Here is a 26,793-nt window from a genome sequence, read left to right as displayed (position 1 = left end):
CATAAATTCCCTGATCTTCAGATAAATGGAATTTACTACCCTAAATAATTTAGTGTAATTTGCAAATTTGGCCGCTGCTTACCTCAACTTCTAGATCATTTATGAACAAGTTAAAGAGCAGCACTGGTGCCAATACAGATCCCTGGGGGACACCCCTTCTTACTTCCCTCCATTGTGAAAACTGTCCATTTATTCCTACCCCCCATTTCCTGTCCTTCAACCAGTTACCAATCCACACATGAACCTGTCCCCTTATCCCACGACTGCTAAGTTTACTCAAGAGCCTTTGGAGGGGAACTTTGTCAAAAGCTTTTTGGAAGCCCAAGTATCCTATATCAGCTGGATCACCTTTATCCACATGCCTGACACTCTCAAAGAACTCCAAAATGTTAGTGAGGCAAGACTTGCCCTTGTAGAAGCCATGCTGTTTCTCCTTCAGCCCATTCTTATATGTATTTTTGTCCTTAAGTATGCTTTCCATCAATTTACTCAGCACCAAAGTTAAGTTAACTGGCCTGTAATTTCCCACATTCCCCTGGATCCCTTTTTGAAAATCAGAGTTATGCTAGCTGCTTTCCAGTCCTCTAGTACAGAGCCTGATTGTAGGGACAAGTTACATATTTTTGCTATGACATCAGCAATTTCACATTTGAATTCCTTCAGAACACTTGGGTGGATGCCATCTGGCCCTGGCAATTTGTTAATTTTTAGTTTTTCAAGACACTTTAGAACATCTTCCCTTGTCACCTCAAATTGGCCCAGTTCTTCAGCCTCCAAGCTGGAGAAGCTCAGTTCCATAGAAGGTATAAAGTCAGTATCCTCTGCCGTGAAGACAGATGCAAAGGGCTTATTCAGCTTCTCTGTAATCTCCTTATCCACCTTAAATATCCCTTTCTCGCCCTCATCATCTAAGGGACCAACCGCCTCCCTGATATATTTAAAGAAGTGTTTGTTATTCCCCTTGACATTTGTAGCTATATGCTCCTCAAACTCTCTTTTTGCATCTCTTATTGACTCCTTGCATTTATTTTGCCAGAGTTTATGTTCCTTTCTGTTCGCTTCATTTGGACAGGACTTCCATTTTCTGAATGAAGTCTTCTTCCCTTTTATAGCTTCCCAGTGTTAGCCACACTGGCATCCTCCTGAACCTGGTGGTACCTTTTATCCTTCTTGGTATACATTCCAACTGAGCTTCTATTATTGGGATTTTAAATAATTTCCATGCTTTCTGGAGTGATTTGACCCTCTTGACTTTCCCTTTCAGCTTCCTTTTTACCAGCCCTCATTTTTGAGAAGTTTTCTCTTCTGAAGTCTGTGTTGGACTTTCTTGGCAATGCTCCACTCGCATATAAGCTGAATTGGATTACACCATGGTCACTGTGTCCCAATGGTTCTGCAGCTCTGACATCTCACACTAGGTCCTGGGCACCACTCAGGATTAAGTCCAAGGTTGCCTTCTCTTGGGTTGGTTCTGCAACCAACTGTTCTAAGGTACAGTCGTTTAGCACAGGATGTCTAGAAATCTGGCTTCTCTATCATTACCTGAACGTGAATTTACCTAGGCTATGTGTGGGTAATTTTAGTCAACCATTATTACAGCTCTGTCTTTGAAACCTCTCTCATTTGCTTCTCCAACTCCAGGTCACTCTCAGCATTTTGATCTTAAGGGCAATAACACGTCCCTAGTAACATATTTCCTTGCAGTCCTCCTATTGTCAACTGTAATTATTCTGTGGAGGACTCTGGTCTCCTAGGTTTCCTAGCTTATTGGATTCTATCCCTTCTTTAATATACAGCGCTACTCCACTCCCAAACTGTCTATCCCTGTCCTTTCTGTAGAGTTTGTATCCAGGAATAACAGTGTCCTTCTGGTTCTCACCGTTCCACGAGGTTTCCATTATGCCCACTATATCTAAGTTTTCTTTAGCAACCAAGCACTCCAGCTCACCCATCTTGGCTCAGAGGCTTCTGGCACTGGTATTTAGACACCTATACACCAAGTCTCTTACCGGGTGTCCATATGTGCTATCTCCCTTACTGTCATTTGCCCTTTTTGCCCAGCTGTCTGTTTGTTCATAGGTTCCATTCTGATGCAGATTTAACAGAAACTTTTAGGCTCATGTTCTGTTCTCTTTTAGGCAGAGGTGCACCTATGTAATTTTGGAGCCTGGACCTAAAGACCTTTGACCCCCCCACCCCTGCCCCACTGCAAGCTAAGCATCATTTTCTAACACGTAGGTTCTTGAGGGCACAAACCACACCACCCAGGATAGACTAAAGATGATTTTGGGGCTCCCAGGGCCAAGGTGTGGAGGCCCTGGACTTTGGCCTTAAGTCCAGGGGTAAGAGTGCCTCTGCTTTTGGGGGGAATTAAAGGTTTTAATCTGTTTTCTTTCATGTTCAGTTAGATTGCTGGGCACATCTATACTATTGATTTGTGTTGGTTTTATACCAGTTTAGCAATAGCTGTAAAGCCTTTCTCCTCCAAATTCTGTGAATTATAGTTTAATGAGGGGAATGGCGATTTCTGTCAACTTTTAGCAAAAACAACTCACTGCCACCACCACACACACACGACTGGTGGTCCCAGGATAAGTCGGTAGCACAGCTATGCCCTGTGAGTAACAAGAGGCTCTCTAGATTGATTGCGCTGAAGGGGAGGAAGTTGTGAGGAGCTGCACGCTGCTTGCGTGAGCCTATAACCATAACACAGTGGCAGTAACTCAGGCTGCAATAGTGTGCTTATTTCCATAGGAATCTCACTGAACTCAGAAGAACTTACTTTCGAGTAAGCATGCACAAGAACGGAGCTTGTCACAAGTAATACTGCGTGACACTATATTACTAGAAGCCTACAGAATTCGTGGTCCAGGCGAGGTTCTGAGTGGCAGCGGGAGGGGAGGGTCACGCGCCCCCTTCGGCAGGACAACGTGCCAGCGGGGGGGCTGTAAAGTGAGACCGGCGCCCACTGGGAAAGACGGCACTACGGAGTCAGTCATGACCCCTCTCCACGTGCCCTGCCTGCTTTCCCCTTATTTACACGAAGGCGGGGACGGGAGGGGGAGCGAGCGCGCCGTCCTGAAAGAGGAGCAGAGAGGCGGGGTTAGAAGCCGGGACCACAGACAGCTATTGGCCTGGCCGGGAGGAGGTGAAACAGAACCCCGCTCCCTTACTGGGCAGGGTTGGGGGAATCTTGCGGGGGAGGCGGGGCCAGGAGGACGGTGGTTTCCAGTCAAAAGGCAGTTACGGGACAGGGTGGGGAGAGGGCGACGCCTGGCTAGACGGACCGGGACGGGAGCGGGAACGAAGGTACCGAGCTGAGTTGGGGTGCCTGGTGTGTGCGTGTGAACACGCAGGCGGGGAAGTCGTCGCCCCCCCCCCTTCTTTCTTTTTTGGTTGGCGGGGTTGGCTGCCCACCGGGAGGGTCCACAGTGGAAGTGGCTAAACTGGAAGGGTGGGAGGGAAGCAAGAGGGGAGTCAGTAGCGGGGCTAAGGGGGTGGTTGGGTAAAGGGGTTGGGGAAGGTTTGCGTGTTAACAGTATGAATGAATTATTTTTCTTAATAAGTAATGCCATGATGTTCACCGTGAATTAAGTCAGTCGTGCAAGAGCTAAAGTTACTTGTTACAAATAACTTCTGTGTTGTTGGTTTTTTTTCCATTTTATTCTCAACTGTTAGTAACATCTTGAAGTTACTGAATGAAACTAGTAGAGCAAAGACTATAGTGACCTGAGGCCGATATTTTTACTTAATCAAATCTGCTTAGTACGATATGAACTTATTCTTGGAGAAGAGGGGTTGGCAGAAAGAGAGAGGCTGCTAAGGATCCTCTGAAAAGACTGGTTCCTTTTCCAAAAAAAAATGTGTGTTGTAACTTATGCTGTGCTATATCTGTTATATTTTCGCAGCTCTGCTCAGCAAGCCCTTTCCCTCTCTTGATTTGTCCACCTTAACTTCTGAAAATGAAAAGTTGTAAGCTTCTGTGTGAGCTGTGAGGCCAAACAGGACAGTAAACTGAACTATAGGGGCATTGACACAAGTTAAGTGCCTTGGGTTATAGCAATAGCACTTACATTTATATACCGCTCTATAGCCGGAGCTCTCTAAGCGGTTTACAATGATTTAGCATATTGCCCCCCAACATTCTGGATACTCATTTTACCAACCTCGGAAGGATGGAAGGCTGAGTCAATCCTGAGCCCCTGGTCAGGTTATGATCCGTGTTTGTGTGTGGGCACTTGTATAAAGGGGTAAAGAAAATGAAGACTACATATGTGTAAAGACATTTATGATTGGATTGTTGCCCTCAGTACTTGTTTGATTGTTAGGTGGGTTAAGGTTTTCACCTTGTAGAGTAACTGTTTGTTTGAATACTGTGTTTGTTTCTTACCTTCAATTGGTCTGAGCTTTATACTTGTCCTGGTGCATTTTCCAAGTATGGACAAAAATATCTTGTATATTGGCTTTCTCTCCAACCTGTGATCAGTCATAATTATGTTAAGGTCTTTGGCATATTTTCTAAAAGCTGTGGGTGGCTCCATTTCCTCTGTCTTGCTTTGCTTCTCCCTCAAAAGTTATAACTGGATGGATGGGTGGAAATTACACTTTTCATGTTTAACTTCAGCTGTCTTCTCTAAAGTTATTGAATACAGTAAGTGCTTTCTCTGAAACCAGGTTAGGGAAGGAATGGGAAAACTTTACATGTGGCATTGTCCCAACTTCTCACTTACTGCTTCTGGTCTTGACACTATAGAGCAGTCTCGTTCTCTCTGCTTGGGCCTTGTTATGCACTCTAGCGCTATGAGACCTAAAATAATGAAGCAGGGAAAATATTCCTTTTGCATCCCAGACAACAAACGCTGTCCATGTAGTGATCCCTTGTAATCTACTCCTGTAAAATGCCAAGATTTTTTGTTAGTGCTTCTCTTCAGTGTGGTTTGACTACTTTGGAGGAACATAATTGAATTCAGTGAGATATTGCTTGCATGTTATGTACATGTTACCCTAGCTTTCCTCAACCTGATTGGCCTCTTTCAAAGGCCATAGAAACTACTGGGAACTGGTTTGTTGATAGAAGAAAGTTTTGTGTGTGAACCAAATGGAAACTCGGACTGTTGCTTGAAACACAGTCCTGTGAGTGTGGTTCAGTATAGTTAACAACTATGGCACAATAAAATCTTTAATCCTTCTTACCTATTCTAATTCTGCACCAGCACCTCTGTCAGCAGAGATTTCCAAGCGCCTGCATGGCACATGCTGTCCTATGTTACCTGACTCCATGTTAATAGTTCTATGCAAACAACTATAAATCTGTCAAATTTTGGCAGTGTTTCACTTCTAAAATTAGGTGGTAAGACTCAAATCTGCTTGGAAGTCATGATGTTTGACACACAAGTGTTGGCGTTTTATACCACATGTACGGAAGAATCGGTGGGTATCACTCTGTTCATGGTCAGATTTAACTAGCTCCTTTTACTGCTTCATGTACTCCATAGTTGAATCTTTGCAAGTCTTGGCTCCAGTTAAGCGCTGGAGTCATGTTGATAACTATACTGAAAGAATGCAATATGTGAATAATACTTTTGTAATATTTAAAAATGTAGCTGCTCACTATTCACCATTTCCTTTACTCAGTTGTCATCTTATACCTTTTCCTGGCTGATTTGAGCTTAGATTTGGCCATATGCATACTGTAGTTGTAGGTTTACTTGCTGTTGCCCCAAAACTACCCCATGTGGTCCTGGCACATTGTGGTTGCTGTTCTTCCATGGCTGCTTTCTCAGTGCTCCTGATAATGTCTGCAATGTTTGTCCACATGATTAGGCTGGATCATGTAGTTACATTCTGCACTGGTAGAAAGAAATCCCATACAAGAACAATGTCACTCTAGAGAATAGATAGACCTGGAGCCTCTAGATGCAACATTTTCTTCATAAAGGCATCTCTACTTTCCCTGCTGGGTAACAGTATTGTAAAAGTAAGGGATAGCTTACCTCCACAATAGAGACGTAAGGGATGACAAGCTGCTTAACCCTCCACCTTATTCTTTCCCATAGCTATTTCACTCAAGCACTTCATACTACAGGCTAGGCTTATTTCTGTTTTTCCCGAGCTGGAATGAAGACTTAAATTGGTTTGCTCATGCAGATGTCTCTGGTCACTGCATTAAGCAACAAACCTAGCATTGGGAACCCTTAGTTTGCTGTGTAATGAATAGTTCTACTTTAAGTGTTCCACTACTTTTTCCCCTATATACAGGTACAAAACATACTTTCATATGCTTACTGTGGTTGTCTAAATAATAAAAGTTCTGAAGCTAGCCTGGTCTAGTGAGATCGAAATCTCTGCTCCACTGTGAACTTGTTGGGTGGCCTTGAACAGTTTCAGTTCGTAATCTTCCTCACAGAGTTTGCATGAGGATCAATAATTTTAATTAATTTATACACTCAGAATTGGTGAACACTTAAATGTTAACCATTTTAATCCAGTGCACATTTCAGCAGTCAGAGAAAATAGCTTTTCTAACTAATACAACAGTCACAATCTGATGGACCTCTTTGTGCATACATAAGGGCTTGTGCCTGCACAGCAAGGCTCTTTTTCAAATATCAGCTTCTCTCATGACACATTGACAGCTCCTTTTGAAACTCTTCTCCCTGCTCCAGCTTCCCATTTAAAAATAAACATGGATGGGCTGCTGCTTTTGAAAGAAATGCTGTGTACCATGCAGGCCTCTGGTCCAGTGTTCCCTCCTAAGGCATGCACGCGCTCACAAGTTTTTTTTGATATCTGCTCAGTTAATTTTAGATCCCGCTCAGGTTGAATCAGGAAGGCCCCATCTGAATGCACATGTGCACACACTGCCGCCCAGAATAAAACTCATTCTGCACACAGATGAAAACAATTGGAGAGAGCACTGTTCTTGTCGCATGCTTCTTTGGATGGAGCAATTTTCACTAGTTAGCAAATGTTCTGATGTCCAGATCCTGCTTTGACAGGCTTATTAAAAATCCACGTACTTCAAGAACCTAACTAAACTGGATTAATAAGAGCTTGAGCACAGAGCTGAAAATTTCTGGTACAAATCTTGGCTCATCATCATCATCAATTTTATTACAGCCATTGGCCAGCAGAAATAGAAATAACAAGCATACAAATCTTGGCTCAGTTATAGACAGACTAAGCCTATTCACACAATCCCCTCTGGGGCAGAGTGGGCGGTTCCACCTATCCCCCCCCAATGATCCTTTACATTCTTGTGGGCACACCTTCATGCACCCACATAATCCAGTGCTGCTCCATGAAGTGCAGATCACTGGAGGCCAGGACCCGTTGTCCCTGCCTCAAGAAATCCCACAGTGCATTGTGTGATGAGTGCAGTGCATTGGGGGAATCCCCCTGGAGCCTGAGCATACCTATGACCCCATGCCTCAGGCAAGGAGTGTGCCCATGCCCTTTAACCCGGGTTTGTGACACAAGTGTCCATATGCCCTTTTAAGGAGTTTTGCAACAGCCCCGGCGGTTGCCTTGTACATCCAGCAGCTTGCTAATGTTGAGGGTTCACTGCACAGAATGTTGGCCATTAAATAGTATCGAAACTCTCCAGTTAGGAGTCGTATACTGTACCAAAATTATAGCAGAGAGAATAACAATATGTTGCATTAATCTAACATTTTAGATTACAACAAAGTACTTCACGTACATGATTTTGTTGTAAGCCCTACAGCAACTTTGTGAGGTGAGATGGGTATTATTATCCTCATATTGCAGTTGGGGTGCTAAGCCTGCAGGGGCGTATCTAGGGGTAGGGCAGGCAGGGCATGTGCCCCAGGCACCACTTGAAGGGGGGCGCCATTTTTTAAAATTATTTTTTTTAAAATGGCTGCCAAAAACAAAATGGCCACTGTGCATGCTCAGATGGCCTCTGTGAGGCCCTAGGTCATGCCAGGCCTTGCAGAGGCCATTTGAGCATGCGCGGTGGCCATTTTGTTTTCAGTGGCCATTAAAAAAAAATTTTTTTTTAATGGCCACTGCACATGCTCAAATGGTCCCTGCAAGGCCCTAGAGGCCAGTGGGGGGAGGAGGAACCTTTGCAAACCCCCCAGCCTTTAGGAAGCCCCCTGAAGGGGCTACAGGTAAAAAAATAATAATATATAATATAAGTCACTGTAAACATATTCAGATTGGCACTATGTACAGAGAATCAGGGCTTGTGAATACTGAGCTGATGCTTATGAGCTAGGATTGTATTCATTTGCTCTTACTTTGCTTCTTGTGATAAGTGAGTTAAATGTGATGTCTTGTTAATATGGCTATTAATGGTGAATTTGTCTTTGAATCAGTGTGAAATCCTTTATATTAAGGCCCACTGGGAGTTTCTTGCTCTCTACATATCCTTTAATTATTTTCAGAGTATCTGGGAAAAGTCAAATTCTCCATTTATTTTTAAAACTTATGTAATGGTGATGCTGCAATACATAGTAGAGAATTAGACAGGTACTTCTGTTTAGTTTTCCAAGTACACCTCCACATAGTATTTGGGTATTTTATGAGCCCCAGCATACTGACACTTGTAGTTTTCCAGCATTTTTTGATCTGGCTAAGTCGACTGCTAAAATAGTTTTTGAAATATTAAAAGATTAACGAGCCTGACTTGTATTTTTCAGCTGATATTATGGTAAAGTTATCTCAAAGATGGGTGTCAGATGCTTGGACAGTTGGCGCAATTTCAGTGTTTGCCCTAGGCGCTATTTTCCCTAGATACACCTCTGTAAGCCTGAGAGAGCAACTTGCCCAATGCTGCCTCGTTAGTTCATGGCAGAGGTGAGATACAAAACCATGGCTTCCTGACATATATCTTAGTCTTTTAGCCACTATGCTACACTAGCTCTTAAATCTTCATCATTCCTGTTTGCCTTTTCTTCTGTAGCTCAGATATCCTTTTGGCTTTTAAGTTATGTCTGGCTTAAAATCTTGTAAAGGCCAGGATGTGTTTATTTTGAAAGGAGTAAGGGTTTGTATAAGCCTTTGGTGTTAAAAAGGAAGGGTAGATATTAGATTTTTCCCCTTTCCCCCAATGGGCAAAGGAGGAGGTAATTACATGTCTCTTAATACTGCTGTCTGGGATATGTGTAAAGGGTGAGGCATTTCTTTGGTTTCTTGGCACCGGATGGAGTAATGGGAGCACGGGAATGCCTTGGGTTTTGTGAGCAGGCAGAATTCTACTTGGGGTTAAAGCAGTGGTAAGTAGGAAAGGGAGAGTTGTCTCTCTCCTCTCTTGCTTCCTTTTCTCATTTTTATGGGCTTTATTATATTAAGAGGTTCTGTAAACAATACTAAAATTCTGTAGAAACAAGTCTTTGGATAGAGCAGTCCCAGGACTGGCTTTTTGTTCTGTGGCGTGTTCTCCTCCCACACTAGATATATTGTTTAATGACTCATCTTCCTTTGCAGAATCAATTTCAACAGTAATTGGTTTGGAAAAACCTTCATTTCCTTCTGAAAGAGCTCTTTTTTTATTTTTTATTTTTTTTGAGGTCAACTTTATTTTGGAGTCTTCACAAAATTCTGGGAAGCTGCTGCTGCCCATAGTGCTGATGGAATTACCACTAAAGTCCCACATTTGTGTCATTTTAACCTTTAACCATTAAACTTAGTTCAGCTGCAAAAAACCCAGAAGCCTGGCTGCATAGATCCATGTAGTGATATGCTAGCACCTAGGAATTTCAACACTACTTTTTAGCTGGTCCTGTATTCAATTGCAGTTACTAGCCTCATCTCCAATCCACCTAATTCTGGAAAAAATTGACAGCTCTTGCAAACCATGAGTTGAAATTATGGAAGGAGAGGTGGTCTTGTGGTAGCAAGCATGACTTGTCCCCTTAGCTAAGCAGGGTCCACCCTGGTTGCATTTGAATGGGAGACTCCATGTGAGCACTATGAGATCTCCCTCTTAGGGGATGGCGCTTCTCTGGGAAGAGCAGAAGGTTCCAAATTCCCTCCCTGGCTTCTCCAAGATAGGGCTGAGAGTTTCCTGCCTGCAACCTTGGAGAAGCTGCTGCCAGTCTGTGAAGACAATATTGAGCTAGATAGACCAATGGTCTGACTCAGTATATGGCAGCTTCCTATGTTCCTGTGAAGATTAACCCTGAGAAACGTAGCATTATCCCTCATGTGTTCCAGTAGAGCAGACCTTGACAAATTTTCTTTGGAACCAGAAACCAGCCCAAAAATTTAAGAGCCAGACAATAGGCACTTGACAAAATTACTGAACTCAGTGACAGACACTGTGGAGGGGAAAGGCAAATGGACTTCTCTTTAGTCGTTTTTTGAGTAATGTACTTAGAACAGAAACACAGCTGGCTGGTACAAATCTACCTCTGAATATCCTAGTCCAGGTGCCATGTCTAAATTTCTAGGCATCATGGCTCCCTGGTGCTTGGAATTTGTCAAGCCCTGCAGTAGGATAGGAGCTTCCAACTGGAGACCCCAGCTGGTGCCCAAGTTGCTGACGCAGAGGGAAGAGAAGCGTGTGGGGTGGGGTGGGGGACATCTGTTAACAGGATTTGCTGACATTCCACTCTGAGAGTGAGGATTGGTCTCTCCAATATGGCCCTCCTGTAAATTTGCTATATAGGGCAATAGGGTTCTCCTACATGCTGAAACTTTTAGCCAGTGAACTTGAAATGCATGAAAATCGCAGAATAACAGACCTCACTCTCCAAAGATCACTTGCTTCCAGTGAAGTCCTGTTGCAGCAGTAGATCTTTGAAAGACTGTTGATAATGCTGGTGGTCTGGTGTATAAATCTGAGTGTTTCCTGCTCACTGTTAATCCTGTGTGCTTCACTTTCTGATCAGTTGTCATGTAGGATGTGACCTTGGTGGGATCTGTGATGGGTTATACAAATCTATTCCATGATCAGTGCATGGCATTCATTTTGCTGGTGTATGTTCTTATGGATCTCTTTGGGGCTGGGGTCTTTGCTTTTGGTATTCATATATTGTTTGCAGTGTTTCTACAAGTGTGGGCTGTGGTGGAGTTCAGGTCCTATTGAAGTCTACAGGATTGTGTTTTAGTGTTGCCACATTCACCGTGTGTGTGTGTGTGTGTGTGTGTGTGTGTTGTGCTCATGCCAGAATATTGGTTGTGACATCAGAGGGGCAGGACTTCTGCCTATGAAACTAAAATACAATGCGTCTCACCTGACTTCCCATCTTCAGGCCACTGAAACTTTGCTAGTTGAAACATGTCAGTCAGTGCAGATCTATTGGGTCAGAATTGCTGAGAGCAGGTCAGATACTGTACATATTATGACTTCTCACATTGGCTTTGGCCCTGGTAAGCATCTGATACAGTCACTTTCTTGGATTGAGTGCTCTTTGGCTTAAGGCAGGCCTGCTCAACTCTGGCCCCCCGCTGTTTTTGGATTACAACCCATAATCCCTAGACACATTGGCCAATAGCCAGGGATTATGGGATTTGTAGGCCAATACCTGCAAGAGGGCCAAAGTTGAGCAGCCCTGACTTAAGGGTAAGGATCAGTCTTAGTTCAATGTCTAATACATAGAAACTATAATAACTCAGAGCAAATTACTCTATCTGAAAGTAACGTATAAGATGTGGTATTAAGCCTTGCCTATTCACTTTCCACATAATTGTGTGTAGTAAATATTTACTGTTAGATATGAAATATATTACAACATTTGGAAGAAACCTATGTTTCAACATTGTCATTAAAATGGTTTCTCCAATAAGAGAGAGATTACTCCCCACGCCCACTGGCTTGGACAACTGTGTGGTTTCACACTTCATATTTTATTTTATACTAAACCACCCCTCCAAGCTGGTTAATTTTAAAAAGGCAATAAACAATTGAAAACAAAAGTCCATGTTGAGACAAGACACACTAAAAACCAAAATAGCCTTGATACTTCTATTATTTTCTTGCCTGCAATTATCAGAGAAACAGTGGTTAGTCTGAAGGCCCAGGTAAAGAGGTAATGTCTTCAGCTGCTTCTAAAATGGTGGAGGGGAGGCCAGTAAATATGCACTTCCATTGAGAGAGAATTTTGGAGTTTCTTGAGGCAACCACTGAAAAGGCTCTGTCCTGCAAACATGCTTCAGCTGGAATCTGAATGTGAAGCGGAACCCCTCAGGATCTTGTGAGCCAGAAAAACATCTATGCTGCCCTTTGTATATGTCGTGGGTAGCTAGGGGTTAACAGGGCCTGGGATTGGTAGCTGGGCCCAGCCTGGAATCAATCTAATTCAAAAAAGGGGGTTTCCCTCTCTTTTTGGGAGGAGGGGCCAATAGCTCAGTCTGGGTTGACACAGCTGAAGGAGAAGCTACAGAAAAAGAGAACCTTTAAGGAGGAACTACCATCTGAGGGGAACAAGAATGGTAGGAAAAATTCTTAGTTAGACATTGGCTGCATTCACACCAGCCCGGAGATAAATGTGGCTGAGGCTTCAGTTTGTAATGCCAAATCATGCTGCAGACATTCGCCAAACCACAGCACCTCCCCTTGCAGGATAAGGGAGCCCCTCCCTGCTGCTCAGCTTCCGAGGCAGATTATTATTTTTACATTTATATCCTGCTCTTCCTCCAAGGAGCCCAGAGCGGTGTGCTAGATACTTAAGTTTCTCTTTCACAACAACCCTGTGAAGTAGGCTAGGCTGAGAGAGAAGTGAGTCACCCAGCAAGTATCATGGCTGAATAGGGATTCGAATTCAGGTCTCCCCAGTCCTAGTCCAGCACTCTAACCACTACACAACGTTGGCTCACCGGCAAGCTACACAGCCAGACTATAGGCAAAGCATCACCATGTCAGTGGGGTGGCTGCGATTTGCCACAGTCTGGAAGGGGATGTGCCAAATATGATCGTTTATTTCTGAAGCTCTCTGTCCGACCTTGGCATAGGGCATTTCAACCCATTTAAATCCCATGGCAGTGCTTCTGCCAGTAGTGGTGCGCGCACACACACACACACACACACACACACACACACACACACACACACCCTAGTAGCCCTAAAAGATAGTCCCACACAAACAAATTCTTGGGGGGTGGGTTTGGTATTCCACTTTAATTAGGGGAGGAGAACATTGAAACTATAAACGAAAAGCCTGACTTAAACGGGTATGTTTTCAGGTCCTTCTTAAAACCTTCAGAGAAGGGGAAACTCTAATTCCATTAGGAAGTGTGTTCCAGAGTCCCAGGACAATTCTAGAAAAGGCCTGGTTTTGAGTTGCCATCAACCAATCTGGTGGCAACCACAACCGGAACTCTCCAGATGATCTTAATAGGCAGCAGGGTTGATGAAGAAGGCATTCTCTTAAATACCTCAGACACAAGCCGTTCATGGCTTTATAGGTAATGACCAACACTTTGTATTTTGCCCAGAAACATTTTGGCAGCCAGTGTAGTTCTTTTAAAATAGGTGTAATATGATCTCTTTGGGCAACCCTGGAGACCAACCTGGCTTCTGCATTCTGTACTGTGTACAAAGGCAGCCCAACACAGAGTACATTGCAGTAGTCAAGCCTGGATGTTACCAGCATATGCACCACTGTTTTAAGGCCGTTAATCTCCAGAAATGAATGTAGCTGGTGAATTGGCTGAAGCTGATAGAACCTGGACACTGCCTCAAACTGAGAAATCAGGGAGAAGTTTGGGTCCAGAAATACTCCCAGACTACATACTACAAACCCCTGCTAACTGGGCAAAGAGGCACCTTTTACCGTGTTGTTTCTCTTTATTTAGCAGGGGGAGAGTAACTGGCCCTATCCACCCCCAGCACAGTACTTCCAGTGACTGTTCCTGGTGTCTATCTTATGTTTCGTTTTAGAATGTGAGCCCTTTGGGGACAGGAAGCCATCTTATTTATTTGTTATTTCTCTTTGTAAACCGCCCTGAGCTATTTTTGGAAGGGCGGAGTAGAAATCAAAATAATAATAATACCACCTCTTTCTGGGGGAGTGCAACCTCTTCCAGAACAGACAGATCTAAACAATGTTTTGACCTCCCACAATAAGTACCTTCGTCTTGCTTGGTTTGCTTGATTCATCCTTGGTTTGTTCTCCCTCACCCAGCCCATTGCCACCTCCAGGCAGGCATTTCTGGAAGTTAGGCCATTTCTTACTACTCTATCTTTGTTTGATTTATATATTGCCCTTCCAAAGGTGACTCAGGGCGGTTTACATTAAAATAAAAAATGCATAACAATTAAACCAAAAACCAATTAAAAGCAGATTAAAATTACAATTAAAACTGATGAAGCTGACATGGAGAAATAGACTTGGGTGTCACCAGTATACTGTTAATACCATGCACCAAATCCCCTGATGATCTCTCCCAGCAGTTTCATTTAGATGTTATAAAAGCATTGGAGATGGTATGGAGTCTTGTGGGGCTCCCTATGCTCTAGGGAGAGCAACAGTCTCTAAGCTGTCTCCATCTGGAACCTGCCCAAGAGGTAGGAGCAGAATCACTGCAAAGCAATGCCTCCTGCTCCCAACCCCTTCAGGCACCCCAGGATGATACCATGGTCGATGGTATCAAAAGCCACCAAAAGATCCAAAAGGATCAACAGTCTCACTCCCCCTGTTGATTCCTAATTGGAGATCATCCAACAGGTCGATCAAAGTTGTCTCAACCCCATAGCCTGCCCAAAAGCCAGTTTGAAATGAGTCCAGATCATTTGCTTCCTCCAAGACAGCCTGGAACTGAGACGCCACCACCCTGCATTGGAGACAGGCATATTTAAAAATGATTGTGGGGAGACATGATAGAGATCTGTAAAATCATGCATGGTGTGGAGCAAGCTGATAGAGAATTTCATATATATATATATATAAAAATCACACACACACACACACTAGAACCAGGGGTCATCCCATGAAACTGATTGCCAAGACATTTAGGACTGACAGAAGGAAGTACTTCTTCACACAAAACATAGTCAACTTGGGCAATTCTCTGCCACATGATGTGATGACAGCCAACAACCTGAATGGCTATAAGAGGGGTTTGGATAAATTCATGGAGAAGAGGACTATCAATGGCTACTAGTCTGAGGGTTATAGGCCACCTCCAGCCTTAGCAGGATGCCTCTGAATACCAGTTGTGGGGGAGTAACAGCAGGAGAGAGCATAGCTCTTTTGCCTGTGGGCTTCCCAGCGGCATCTGGTGGGCCACTGTGTGAAACAGGAAGCTGGACTAGATGGGCCTTGGGCCTGATCCAGAAGGGCTGTTCTGTTCCTAAATTGCTTAATTCTGAGCGATCCAATACGAGTTTCTTCAAAAGTGGTTTAATTTCCTCCTGGAGACAAAGGGGCATCCTGGTCTCCCTCAGAGAAGCATTAATAATCTTCAATAACCTCCCTGTTAGATCGTATAAGCCATCTTGGGCAAGGGTCAAGAGGACAGGTGGTAAGGCAAAGTGTAGTAAGCATCTTGTCCATATCCTCAAGAGTCATAAACTGAAATTGATCCAATCTAACCACAAAAGAGGAGCGGTTGGACAATAGACTCTGCGGTAACTGTAGAGACTACCAGTTCAGCTTGAATTCAAGACATTTTATCTGCAAAAAACTTATTAAAAATGTCACAATGGGTAACTGATGGATCCTTGATGTGATCCCAGTGTATTCACGTGCTGGATGTGAGCCTGCAGAAGCAATGTAAGCAGAAAAGAACTTCTTCTTTGCTTCATAAATTGCCATAGCATAGATCTTCAACTGTTCTATGTTAGACTTGGCTCAAATCCAACAGATTACTTCTCCACTTGCTCTCAAGCTGTCTACCTTGCTGTTTCAGCCCCCGTAGTTCTTCTGTATACAAAGGGGCTAATTTAGAAGCAGGTTGGAGAGAGTGCTTAAGAGCAATCATGTGAACTGCCCTAGTAAATTCAATATTCCAAGTCTGAACCAGTGCATCAACAGAGTCGTAGGCAGAACCAGCCTTCTAGGAATTCTATGGGATCCAATAGACTCTCTGGGCAGACCATCCTAATAGGTCCTTCACCCTTGTGGAAGAGGGTTGAGGCTGCGAGTCTAACCTTAACCAGATGGTGGTCCATCCATGACAACAGAGAAATCGCAAGAGTCCTCACTCAGAGAACACTTTTTTGATCAGAGCGAAAAACCAAATCGAGAATGTGACCAGCAATGTGCATTGGTCCTGAGACCACTTGGGATTGGCCCATAGTTGTAATGGTCGCTATGAAGTCCTGAGCTGATCCTGACAAATTGGTTCCAAAGTGAACATTAAAGTTCCCCAGAACTACCAGTCTAGGAGACTCCAACACCAACTCCACAACCAAGTCAGTCAGCTCAGTTAGGGTCTCCGTTGAACAGTGGAGTGAATGATACACCAACAGAAGTCCCAGTCTGTCCTTGGTCTCCAGATGCAGGTACACATATTCAGTATAGGCCAGTTCCCTGACAGGAACTGGTAAAGGAGATATTGTTCTTGTAGACCAGTCACTCCTCCTCCTCCCCGCCAATGTTCTCTCACCTGCTCTACAACACAGTATCCTGCCAGGAGAAGCTGGGCCCAAACTGGACCACTAGCCTCTCTCATCCAGGTATCTGTATTATATACCAGGTCAGCTCCATTATCCAGGATCAAATCACTGATGATTTCTGGTTGGTGTTTTTTAACGGACCTGGCATTACAGAGAAGTAAGGTGAGGTTCTCTGGGCGTTTGGTTCTGCTACCCAAGGTCAAATAGCTGAAAGGAGTAACGGCTACTAAATTTCTGATCTCCCTTCTCCGATAATGCCCTGCTACCCTGCCAACACCGTATCTTCCTCTATTCCCTACCATCACTGGAATCGCCCCGGAGATAGTGAACACACTCCCCCCCCCCCACACGCACACTCCAGGTACACCAAAACACATACCTACATAAAGTCTAACAAATAGAAGTCTTTAAAGCAACAACATGGCTTGCCTCAGCCCTCTGTCCTGACCCTTTGGTGGCCTGCCCAGCACCCCAACATTGGCTGCACCCCTGGCAATTTTATAGGTGCAGTGGTTGCCAGCCCCTCCTAGCAGCAGACCCAGATGAGAAGTTTGTTACAATTTGCCAGGAGTTAGGCAGCACACAGAGTAATGGCACAAAACACAGCAGAAACAGACACAGCAGAAGCCCTACGCCAGCAGATCTCACAAGTGTCCTTGGCTGTCCTCAGATGAGAAACCAACAAGATAAGATGGGGGTGGGGGGAGTGGCACTCAGCAGTACTGCTCGTTACCAGTTCTTCCATAAAATTCTCCCTAGGCATTCTTGAGGGAATATTCTTCAATATTCACAAGAATATTCTTGAGGGAATATTCTTCAGAATATTCTGAGTTATGACCTGTTCTTCTGTTCAAGCACTCCTCACCACTGAGTTCCTTTAGCTCCACCCACCTTTATCAACTGCCCTCTGAGTCTGCAAACATTCAATTTCATTGTTACACTGGGGCAGTTTTGAGGGGTTTTTTATGCCCTTAGGGTTCAACTGGCTTATCTGGGGGAGTTACCCCAAGTCAATACATCCCCCTCACCTGCAGGTCTCCCAGTTGTGCATCCATACGGATGATATTTCCAGTTCTTTTAGATATCCTTTTAATGAGATTGTGTTGAGATCCTTGTAGTGAGATCATGTGTTGATAACTTTAAGATATCCTTGTAGTGAGATTGAGACATGCTTTCTGTGTACTGTGCTTTTAGATTAGATGTTTGCAATGGAGAATGTAGTTGTGAGCTAGAAAAGACTGATGCAATATAGGTTATACACACCTCAAGACTGTTTCTGATTCTCAAGTGTCTTGCTCTGAGGATCCTTTGTTCAGCCCGGTGGAGGTTGTGCTGATGCTGACATTTGAATAAATGCTAAACATCTGTTCCTGACAACAAGCATTTTTGTGCTCTTTTTGTTTGGTGATACCCATTAACTACATGCTGTCTTTTATGTTAGCATCACAGTGGCCTTATTAAAGAATAAATGAAATATAAATCCAAAATTGGAAAAATATGGTATTTATTGGATATTTATACAGTTCAGGCCATTCCAAGAGTGCGTTCCACCAAAGACAAATATTGTGTTGTGCATTATCTTAAATCTATTTCAGAGACTAGTTTGTGCAAAAAAATATAATCAGATGCAAAACAGGATACTGCTACTATATAGCAAACTAGAATTATGCCGGGCTGGGTAGAGAGCTTTCTGTAGTTTGGTATATTAATATCATTTTTCTAAGTAGCTATTTGTCCATTCTTGACCTAAAATATTTTCAGGGTTAGAATATGAATATCAGTGGAAATTTTGCAACACCAAAAATTCAGGCCAGAATTAGTGTTCCCTCTAATTTTTTTTTCATCAGTGAACACAATGAGTTTTGTTCTGGGTGGTAGTATCAAGGCAGTGTGTGCACATGTGCATTATGTGCCACTATAGATACAGTACCCACCCCCATAAATATGGAAGGAAAGAAATGTGTATTACAACTAACTTTATTCTGTTTATAAGATTGGATTTTTACTTTTTTCTGCTTCACATTCAAGTATAATAAGAACAAGGTAGAATCTAAAACAAGGCCTTTTAAAAAAAGGTTTCCCAGATAAGAATGTCATACATTCAGATTGCTAAACACTTAGATAAGAATGTCATGCACTTAGCTTAGCATCACAGTGACCTGAGCGATACTTAAACAAACACAAACAAACAGTTGTTTAAAAGTGCAAACTGCACTTTTGTTTAAAAGCAGTAATATTGGCTGGAAAAAGACTAGATAATTCATGGGCAGCAGTGCACTCTGTGCACTGCACTGACTGAGTTTACTATGGTACTACAGCCTGAGGTTAGAGTCCCACACCCAGCATACTTAATTGCATAGAATTCTGGTTGGGATTTGAAGGTTTCAGGAATTGCTGCAGTGAGGCAAGATCTCCCTGTATCCACAAAATGGCTCAAATGACTCAGGCGATGGCTTGCAAATAGTAGGAAGTTCCTCCATGATTTTGGTGAAAAGATTCATTATAGACCGAGGGGAATGAATGCAGAAGTGGAAAGAACATCAGTTTTGCAAACTCTTCTGGTTACCTGTAACTAGCTAAATACCAGCAGTGAGAGGGATGCAATATACAACCTCGCTACAATGAAATGCTTGGGTTTAGATAATGGTACATCTAAATTCCTCAAAGACCTCACTGATATAGGATGACTTTCGTTCACATAAAATGTCCCGAAGAGTCTTTCCTGAATCTATAGGAGGATAGTTTCAATTGATGACTCAAATAAGTGAAGTGCTTGGCCCATTAAAGGAACTTACAGGGGCGATCCTCTAAACATATGATCTGGAAACTCCAAAGGTACTGAAAACTGCTTCATTTACAGTACTTAAGGCTACAGTTCTGTGCACATGTACTTTGGGAGTAAGCCCCATAAAGCTACGCTTAACAAGCCTTTAATCTGTGATTTGGGGAAATAGTTTCCAGACACACACAAGTCCCACTAGCAATACTCCTTTTCTTCCGAAGTTGGGGACCAGTGTTGCTCTTTAAGTTCCCCAGTCCTCCCAGCCTTCTCCATGGCCGCTGCTCCTGAGTCCGCCCCCCCCCCGCATCACCACATAGGCTCTTGCCACGTCAGGATCGGGGGAATATCTCCTCGTTCTCTGCTCAAAATGCGCGCGCACACACACACACACCACTACTACAGTTTTTCCAAGAGAAAGAAAACTGATGTCAGGGTCCTGCTACACATGGGCAATAGCCCATATATAGTAGGGCCTGGACATCAGTTTTTCTTTCTTCTGGGAAAGTGGTAGTGGGAGTGCATTTTGAGCAGAGGACCAGGGAGGAGGTAGTCCCCTGAACTTGGTGCAGCAAGAGCCCATGTGGCGATGGGGTGGGGGAAGGCAGCAGGTTGGGGGAGACTTGGGAGCAGGAGGCAGGGGGAGCAGCAGCCAGTGGCAGCAAAAGGGCAGACTCGGGAGCAGCAGCCGTGGAGGAGGCAGCACTGGGAGGACTGGGCAGAGCAACATTTATGGTGGCAAAAGGGTGAAAAAACTTCCTGGCGAGAATGAAATGAGTGGCTGTTCATGATTGCTGTGGGGGGGGGGTGGGCTTTGTGTGCGTGCAGCCTAGAGGGAAGCCATGCCAGAATTCATTAAGAAAAAGAATCAAAAGAATAAAATATGATATGGCATAGAACATAGTGCAGCTTTGGAAGCCACCTTCTATTCAGATCTGTACAGAGCATAAAAGGCTCTCTGAATATTATACATTAGCTACTGTTTAGATCATACACAAACTCCCTTCTTGACACCTTACCCTGACAATAGGGCTACCAAATTTGGGGTCATTTCACAAATTAAACATGTGACGGAGCCAGTCCTTATCACTGGTGCACCAGTATGGTGCATAGACTTGCATACAGTGTTTGTCAGTTGTTTAAATTTGACAAATATGGAAATATTAATGTACAAGTAGCCTTTAGCTGACCATTTCTTACAGAGACCTACCAGCAACTATCAATACATGAGGGTTTTATTTTTGAAACTTGGCTGAAGACGAAAGGTTCATGATCTTCTCAAAGGCTACTTGAAAATAATGTATACTATCTTTCTGATCTTGGTAACTGTAGCGTAGAGGGAATTAGCCAGACAGCTCCATTAATCATTGTGTGTGTTTAAACAACCCATGAAAGCTGGCTAGCAGCCTGAGAGAAGTAATAGGAGGTTGCTGCTGCATGCACACTCCCTTGTGGTGTGCAGTCTTGAATCTTCCCAAGTTGGTTGGCAGCTGCTCAAGGTCAACTGAACTTGTTACCCAACCAGAGGTTTATAACCAAGGGCTGAAGTTGGCTTGACCAGTTCGGTAACAACTTGTGTTGACCAGTTGACCAGTTGGGTAGGTTTGGATGCCACACCATATGAGAGCATGAGTGCTGAGGGAACATCTGGTTCCCTCTCCTGGACTGCTTACCGACTTTTGGAGCGCTGTGTGAACAGAAATGGGAAACTTCATGGTTACAGTCTTTATCATTACAGTAAGGATTTGAGAGATCACAAGATGGAAGGAAAAACCAATTCCATTATGATAGCAACACTTTATATATTTAACTCTAATTTGATTGCTTGTCTTACATCTGCTATATTGGGGGTGAAACATCTTGATTATCACTATTGTCCCATTTCAAGTAGTCTTGTTGCAATGTCAATGAGCAGGCTATTATTGGGTAAGCACGAACTGGTTTGGAAGCCCTTCTATGGGCCTCTGAACCAGTTCGAATGTCCGGCGGCTTGGCTGGTTTGAAGGTGGGGGCATACCTTTTAAGGATGGGGGAGGGTCCTCTTACCCCTCCTGCCACCTTTCCCCCACTGGTGCTGTCTCTTAAAGAGTGGCAGCATACCACCTTGCTGCCTCAGACCGGAAGTGTCTGGAAGTGTGCATGTTGGGGGTGTGTGCTCGCCACACACTCACATCACACTTCCAGCTACTTGCTATCATTAAAGAGATCCCAACCCACCTTCGAACTGGCAGGTGCTGGTTCCATGCACACCACTAGCTATTATCAGTAGACCTGAGAACTATATGTACTTATAAGAATGGAGAGGAGAATTATCTGCCTGGATCATAAGGAATATTAATGGTGAGATAAAGAGGGAACAAGAGTCCAACCAGATAAGGCAGGGCAAAGACTGTTATGGGTATTAAAAACACTTTTTTATGTATAATCTGAAATAGCTTTGTGACTTACACAGTGAGCAGGAATAGTAGCTGGCCATTGCATTTATTTGGTGGTATTAATAGTTGATTGCCAAGTATTTAGCTGAAAGTGGTGCCTAACCTGATAGGCTGGGAAGACAAGCTATTGTGTGTGCCTCTTGAGCTTGACACCGGTGTACTTTGATCGTGATGGACAGTGTAGCTGGTCTAGGCTTGATCTTTGAATCTGCTAACCTGTGTGTGTGTGTGTGTGTGTGTGTGTGTGTGTGTAAGTCCTTAAATTATTTGATCCTAGAAGCAACAAAGAGAATCCTGCTAATATTTTTTAAAATGAACAAAAAATATCCATGGCCAATTTCTGTGCACATAAACAGTTTTCTGGTGAAACTAGCAATAGCCACTTGGAAGCCTACAAGCTAAAATATGGTCTAATACAAAATTGTTTGGTCATGGGCAGCCTTCCAAGGTTGAATCAAATTATGGTAAAAGGTTAGCCAGCAGTTCAAGTTATAAGTGGACAGGGTGGATTTGATTTAAATCACGATTTAAATCACGATTTAAATCACTAGCAGGGTGGATAAAAATCAAAAAAATCCAATTTAAATCAAAAAAATCCGATTTAAATCAAAAAAATTGAATTTTTTTTATTTAAATCGGATTTTTTTAAATCAGATTTTTTTGATTTTTATCCACCCTGCTAGTGATTTAAATCGTGATTTAAATCAGTTTGATTTAAATCAAATCCACCCTGTAAGTGGAGACATTCACACTTCCCTACTTCATTTCTTGATTTTGCGTATAAGTGTACATATCTATATATTTAATTCTCGTAGACGTTCTGGGAAAAAATGTGTGGCGGAACCCTTGTGAGAATTCCTGGCAGGAAGCGGTTGGCCGGCCGGTGCACTCTGCCTTGCCAGAGGAGGTGGGCAGTTTGGGTGGGCGGTGGAGCCACGCGCGGGGCAGGAGGTGGTTGCCCAGCTGGCAGAGGTGGCCTTGCTGGGGGAGACGGCCGGCCAGCAGAGAGGGAAAGTGCCTGCTGGGCTGCCACCAGGCAGGTGGTGAGGGAAAGCGGCGCAACCCCCAGGCCGGCTGGTAGAGAAGGAAAGCACCAGCCAGGCCTGCAGGCGAGGAAGAAAAGCGCCAGATACTACAGTGCAAGGTAGTACCCCGGGTGAGGAGGGAAGAGAAAGACTGGGAGGGAGAGAATGGACTGGGGCTGAAGGGAGGGAGGAGAGACAGGGAGGACTAGGGGCGTAGATACTACACACCTGGGTCAACTAGTTTATATGTAACCAGCAATTTTCAGCCCGTTAGATTAATGGGCGCTAGTAGACCGCCCCCGTCTCCTGCGGGGCCGAGTGCAGCCACCAGCGGGCCCAGTCCTTCCCAGTCCGTGGCATCCCACCTCTTGCTGAGGTCGCAGCTCCGCCGCCGCCTCGCCCATATTCCCGCAGCGGTCGCCGCCATCGGGGCCAATCGCCCCTCCGCGGCCTCACCCGCACTCTCACCACGGCGGCCGCTGCCATCGGGATCAGACGCCCCGCCGTGGCCACCACCACCGCTGGCCGAGGCCGCGGCGCTGCCGCCGCCTCGCCCGCACTCTCCTCCCGGCGTTGGCAGCGGCCGCTTCTCCTCCGCCGCTTCTCCTCCTCCCGGCCCCAACATGGCCGCCGTGTCCCTGCGGCCGTATCTTTCTCAGCCGATCTGGGCATGCACTCCGCGCATGCCCAGAACGGCCAAGAAAGACATGGGCCGAAGAAAGACATGGGCGCACGCTTTACCTTTTTATTATAGAGGATACCAAACCTTGTTAAAACAGGGAAGCCCTTACTGCTAGATGGTGTCAGTGTTATGGTATCTGATATCTTGATGAAAGGATCACTTTGAGGCCCAGTGTACACCTAGCACGTGAACTGCTGATTTGTGAATAGACTTCTTGATACAGAAACTGACCATTCCTGACTTAAGCCATGTTCTTATCTCTTAAACATAGTTTAAACTTCAAAGCATTGAGAAATTCCAAAAAGCATAATGTTGAGAAGTTCCATTATCCAAATGGTGGCTTTTTAAAATAATAGACTCATGAGGATAAGGTATTGGGAAGGAAATAACCAAGGAATTGGAAGACTTAAAGCAAAGAGCTCAAGTGATTTCAGCTTTCCTTGCTTGTTTTCTTGGATTAGGATATGACCTCACTCTTGTACCTTTTGAGAGTTCATGGCTTCAATGTGTATGTTTAAATAACATTAATATAACTAGTGTTATATTGATAGCCTAGTTATCTCAACATTTAAATGTCCTATGCACAATTAAATGGAAGCAAATTCCATTGAAATCAGAAGCCCTTACTTCCAAGTAAACATTTGTAGAACAGCGCCGCACATTAGATCTACAAAATTGACAATACCCCCCTCCCCCAGATGTAGCAAAGACTTGAACTTGGTTCCTTGAACTGCTTTGAACAAGTCTGGAATTCTAAAACAAATGTGTACTCTTTAGTATCTGTCTGAAGCACAGGTTATTTTGGTTGAAGCTGTAAAAGTTTCAGTTGCAGAATGGAGATGATCCAGCAGAACATCCACACTTCTACAGACTCCAGAGAGCAAAGGGGTGGGTGGGATTATTCAGTGTAAATAACATGGTGTATGTATTAGGGGGAGGAGCCTTTCTTCCCTGTGATAGATACAGCTGTTATAACATGTTCTTTGGATTTAAAACTCTCATCAGTGCTATCCTGTAGAACCTTTGCATGCTGGCTCCACCCCTTTGTCCAGGCCACCAATATTGGCCTTAAGAACTTCCATAGGATAGTGCCAGTGATGTGCTCAATTGATAACATGTTTTCATTCATTTATTCATTCATTCGATTTCTATCCCGCCTTTCCAAAAAGGGCTCAGAGCGGTTTACACAGAGAAATAATAAATTAATAAGATGAATCCCTGTCCCCAAAGGGCTCACAATCTAAAAAGAAACATCAGATATACACCAGCAACAGTCACTGAAGGTACTGTGCTGGGGGTGGATAGGGCCAGCTGTATTTGACAGCTGTATAGAGTTCCTGTCCCAGGAAAGCAGTTTGTAGGGGCAAATTGTCTGCCTCCCCAAAATGTGAACTGTAACATCTGCAGGGGCAGATATATATTTTAAAACATGCTGTGAAGTTTGATTGTACTATGGAACCAATAAAGTAACAATGCAATACGTCTCTTGTGCAATACGTTTTTGCTTAGGTCTTGCTAAAAGTTCACCTGGCTCTGATCTTCCATTGATTGTACTTCTAATCATTTGTTTTCTTGTACTTGCAGGAAGGCTTATTGTTACAGATTTGTTGAACATCTGTTCTGTAGCTTACTAAGTTTGTATTATAACTTTTGCCTTCTGAACATTTTTTTTTTAATGCCAATGTGTCAGTGTTCTGTTTCTCTATGATTTTTAGTTCATCTTCGATGTTGGACAGTGTTATATTTAATCATCCTAATCTATTGGTTGTCAAATTGTGCTCTTGAGAATCCTCAGCTTCCATTTTAGCCAATAAAAGTAACAATTTTAAAAACGGCTAAACTGGACCAGTGTTGAAGTACAGTGCCCTCCCCCATTAGTGTTGCTTGTTCACTTGTGAATAAGCTCATTGCTGCAGCAGCTGACAAATAACATGTACGATAAAATAAATTTGTCTCTTTATTCTAGAGTGTGTCTACCTTGGATAACACTAGCTTAATCTCATAGCTGACAAGGCTGACCACATCTCTTCTTTGAAATACTTCAAGAGAACATTGGTAAGACACTTATTTTCTTTAAAATTGTTTTCAATTTAAATTCTATTTTTAAAAGTTAAAATAGTCTACCAGACTTTTGAAACATGCTACATTTCCAAAATATCTGTCTTGTTGCTTTTACTTCCCCCTTTTGGCATAGTGGCCTCACTATGCTTTTTGTGTACTGCTTTGGACTTTTATGCAACTCTGTGAAGAAACTATAAAGATCTTGCATCTATTTTAAGACTTCTTGGTCCAGGTAGAAGAACGTAATGAAGCACTTATATAATTCCTCTGTGGACTCCGAGTATTGATGGAGCAAAGTGAAATGTGAGGACCGTTCTCTGACTTGTCCTTAGTACAAGAGAATAAGTGTCTTGTTTCAGAATATACTGGCTGTTTTCTTATGATCAAGAAAAGATCTGAGGAGGTGCCAGCTAGGTTTCAGAGCCATTCACACTCCTGAAAAAAAATGTGTATAGCAGCAGAAATCCTGGTCAGAGGACTGGTTGGAGGGCATGGGAGGAACCGACCAGCAACACTTGTCAAGTCTAGCTGGGCATGTGTTGCCCAAAACTGGCACAGCTCATCTCCCAGCCTTCCTCTGGCTCCTGCAGGTACAGCAGAACAGGCTGCTCAGCTTGGCTGCAGGCAGGCGCAGAGCCTGACCGCTGGTGGCCCGTGTTCAGCCGCGTCTGATGTCAGATGCGGGAGTTAGCCACGTCCCCGCATCAGACGTTAGACACGGGGTGTGTGGTCTGGCTCCTGAACAGAGCTGTGTGGCAAAGAGGTCTGGAGAGGGTTTTGTTTTTAAAAACTGCAAAAACAATTTTTCAGCAAGGGATTGGATTTGGAAAAGTCAGAATTCTTTTTTAGGAAACCTCTAGGCTAGGCTACCCTTCCCTTTCCTAACCATCTTAGTATCTAGCTAATACAGCCTTACTGAAATGTAGTAAATACAAATTCTGCTGCATTCTGGAGTTACATGTGGAAAAACTGAGCTATGGAATTGTGATGCAGAGATCATGTGGTTAAAGTGATAATTTTATCCTGTATCAGAGCTGCAATACTAAAGTGTTTATGTTGACAACCATTGTAAAATGCAGCACCATAAGCTCTTGCTGTGTATTGAACCTTGAGATGATAAACACCACTATCAACACACTGGCTAGTGTTACTACTTCTCTGGCACTCTTTTGACCTGAGACTGCAAGTGCAAAAACCTTTTTATATCTATTAATTGCTAAAAATAGCCTACTTGTAGTTTGGACTATAACTATCCCAGTTCTGAATTGCTCACCTGAGATAAG

At 43.7% G+C, this 26,793-nt stretch overlaps 1 protein-coding gene across 4 annotated transcripts in view; it reads left to right on the top strand.

Annotated features, from left to right (window-relative positions):
• The first annotated feature begins 3,209 nt into the window (after positions 1-3,209).
• Positions 3,210-26,793, top strand: part of VDR (vitamin D receptor) — a 137,912-nt gene continuing 114,328 nt past the window's right edge. For 3 of the 4 annotated variants that reach the window (XR_008317638.1, XM_053302580.1, XM_053302579.1), the window contains exons 1-2: positions 3,210-3,309; positions 25,416-25,504. The gene's annotated coding sequence lies outside the window, so the exon portion shown is untranslated. The remainder of the gene's footprint in view (positions 3,310-25,415; positions 25,505-26,793) is intronic. The other variant, XM_053302581.1, reaches the window with a different exon arrangement.

This window comes from Hemicordylus capensis, chromosome 2 (assembly GCF_027244095.1).
Source record: "Hemicordylus capensis ecotype Gifberg chromosome 2, rHemCap1.1.pri, whole genome shotgun sequence".
In the NCBI taxonomy this organism is placed as follows: domain Eukaryota; kingdom Metazoa; phylum Chordata; class Lepidosauria; order Squamata; family Cordylidae; genus Hemicordylus; species Hemicordylus capensis.
This window is presented reverse-complemented; position numbering and strand designations above follow the sequence as displayed.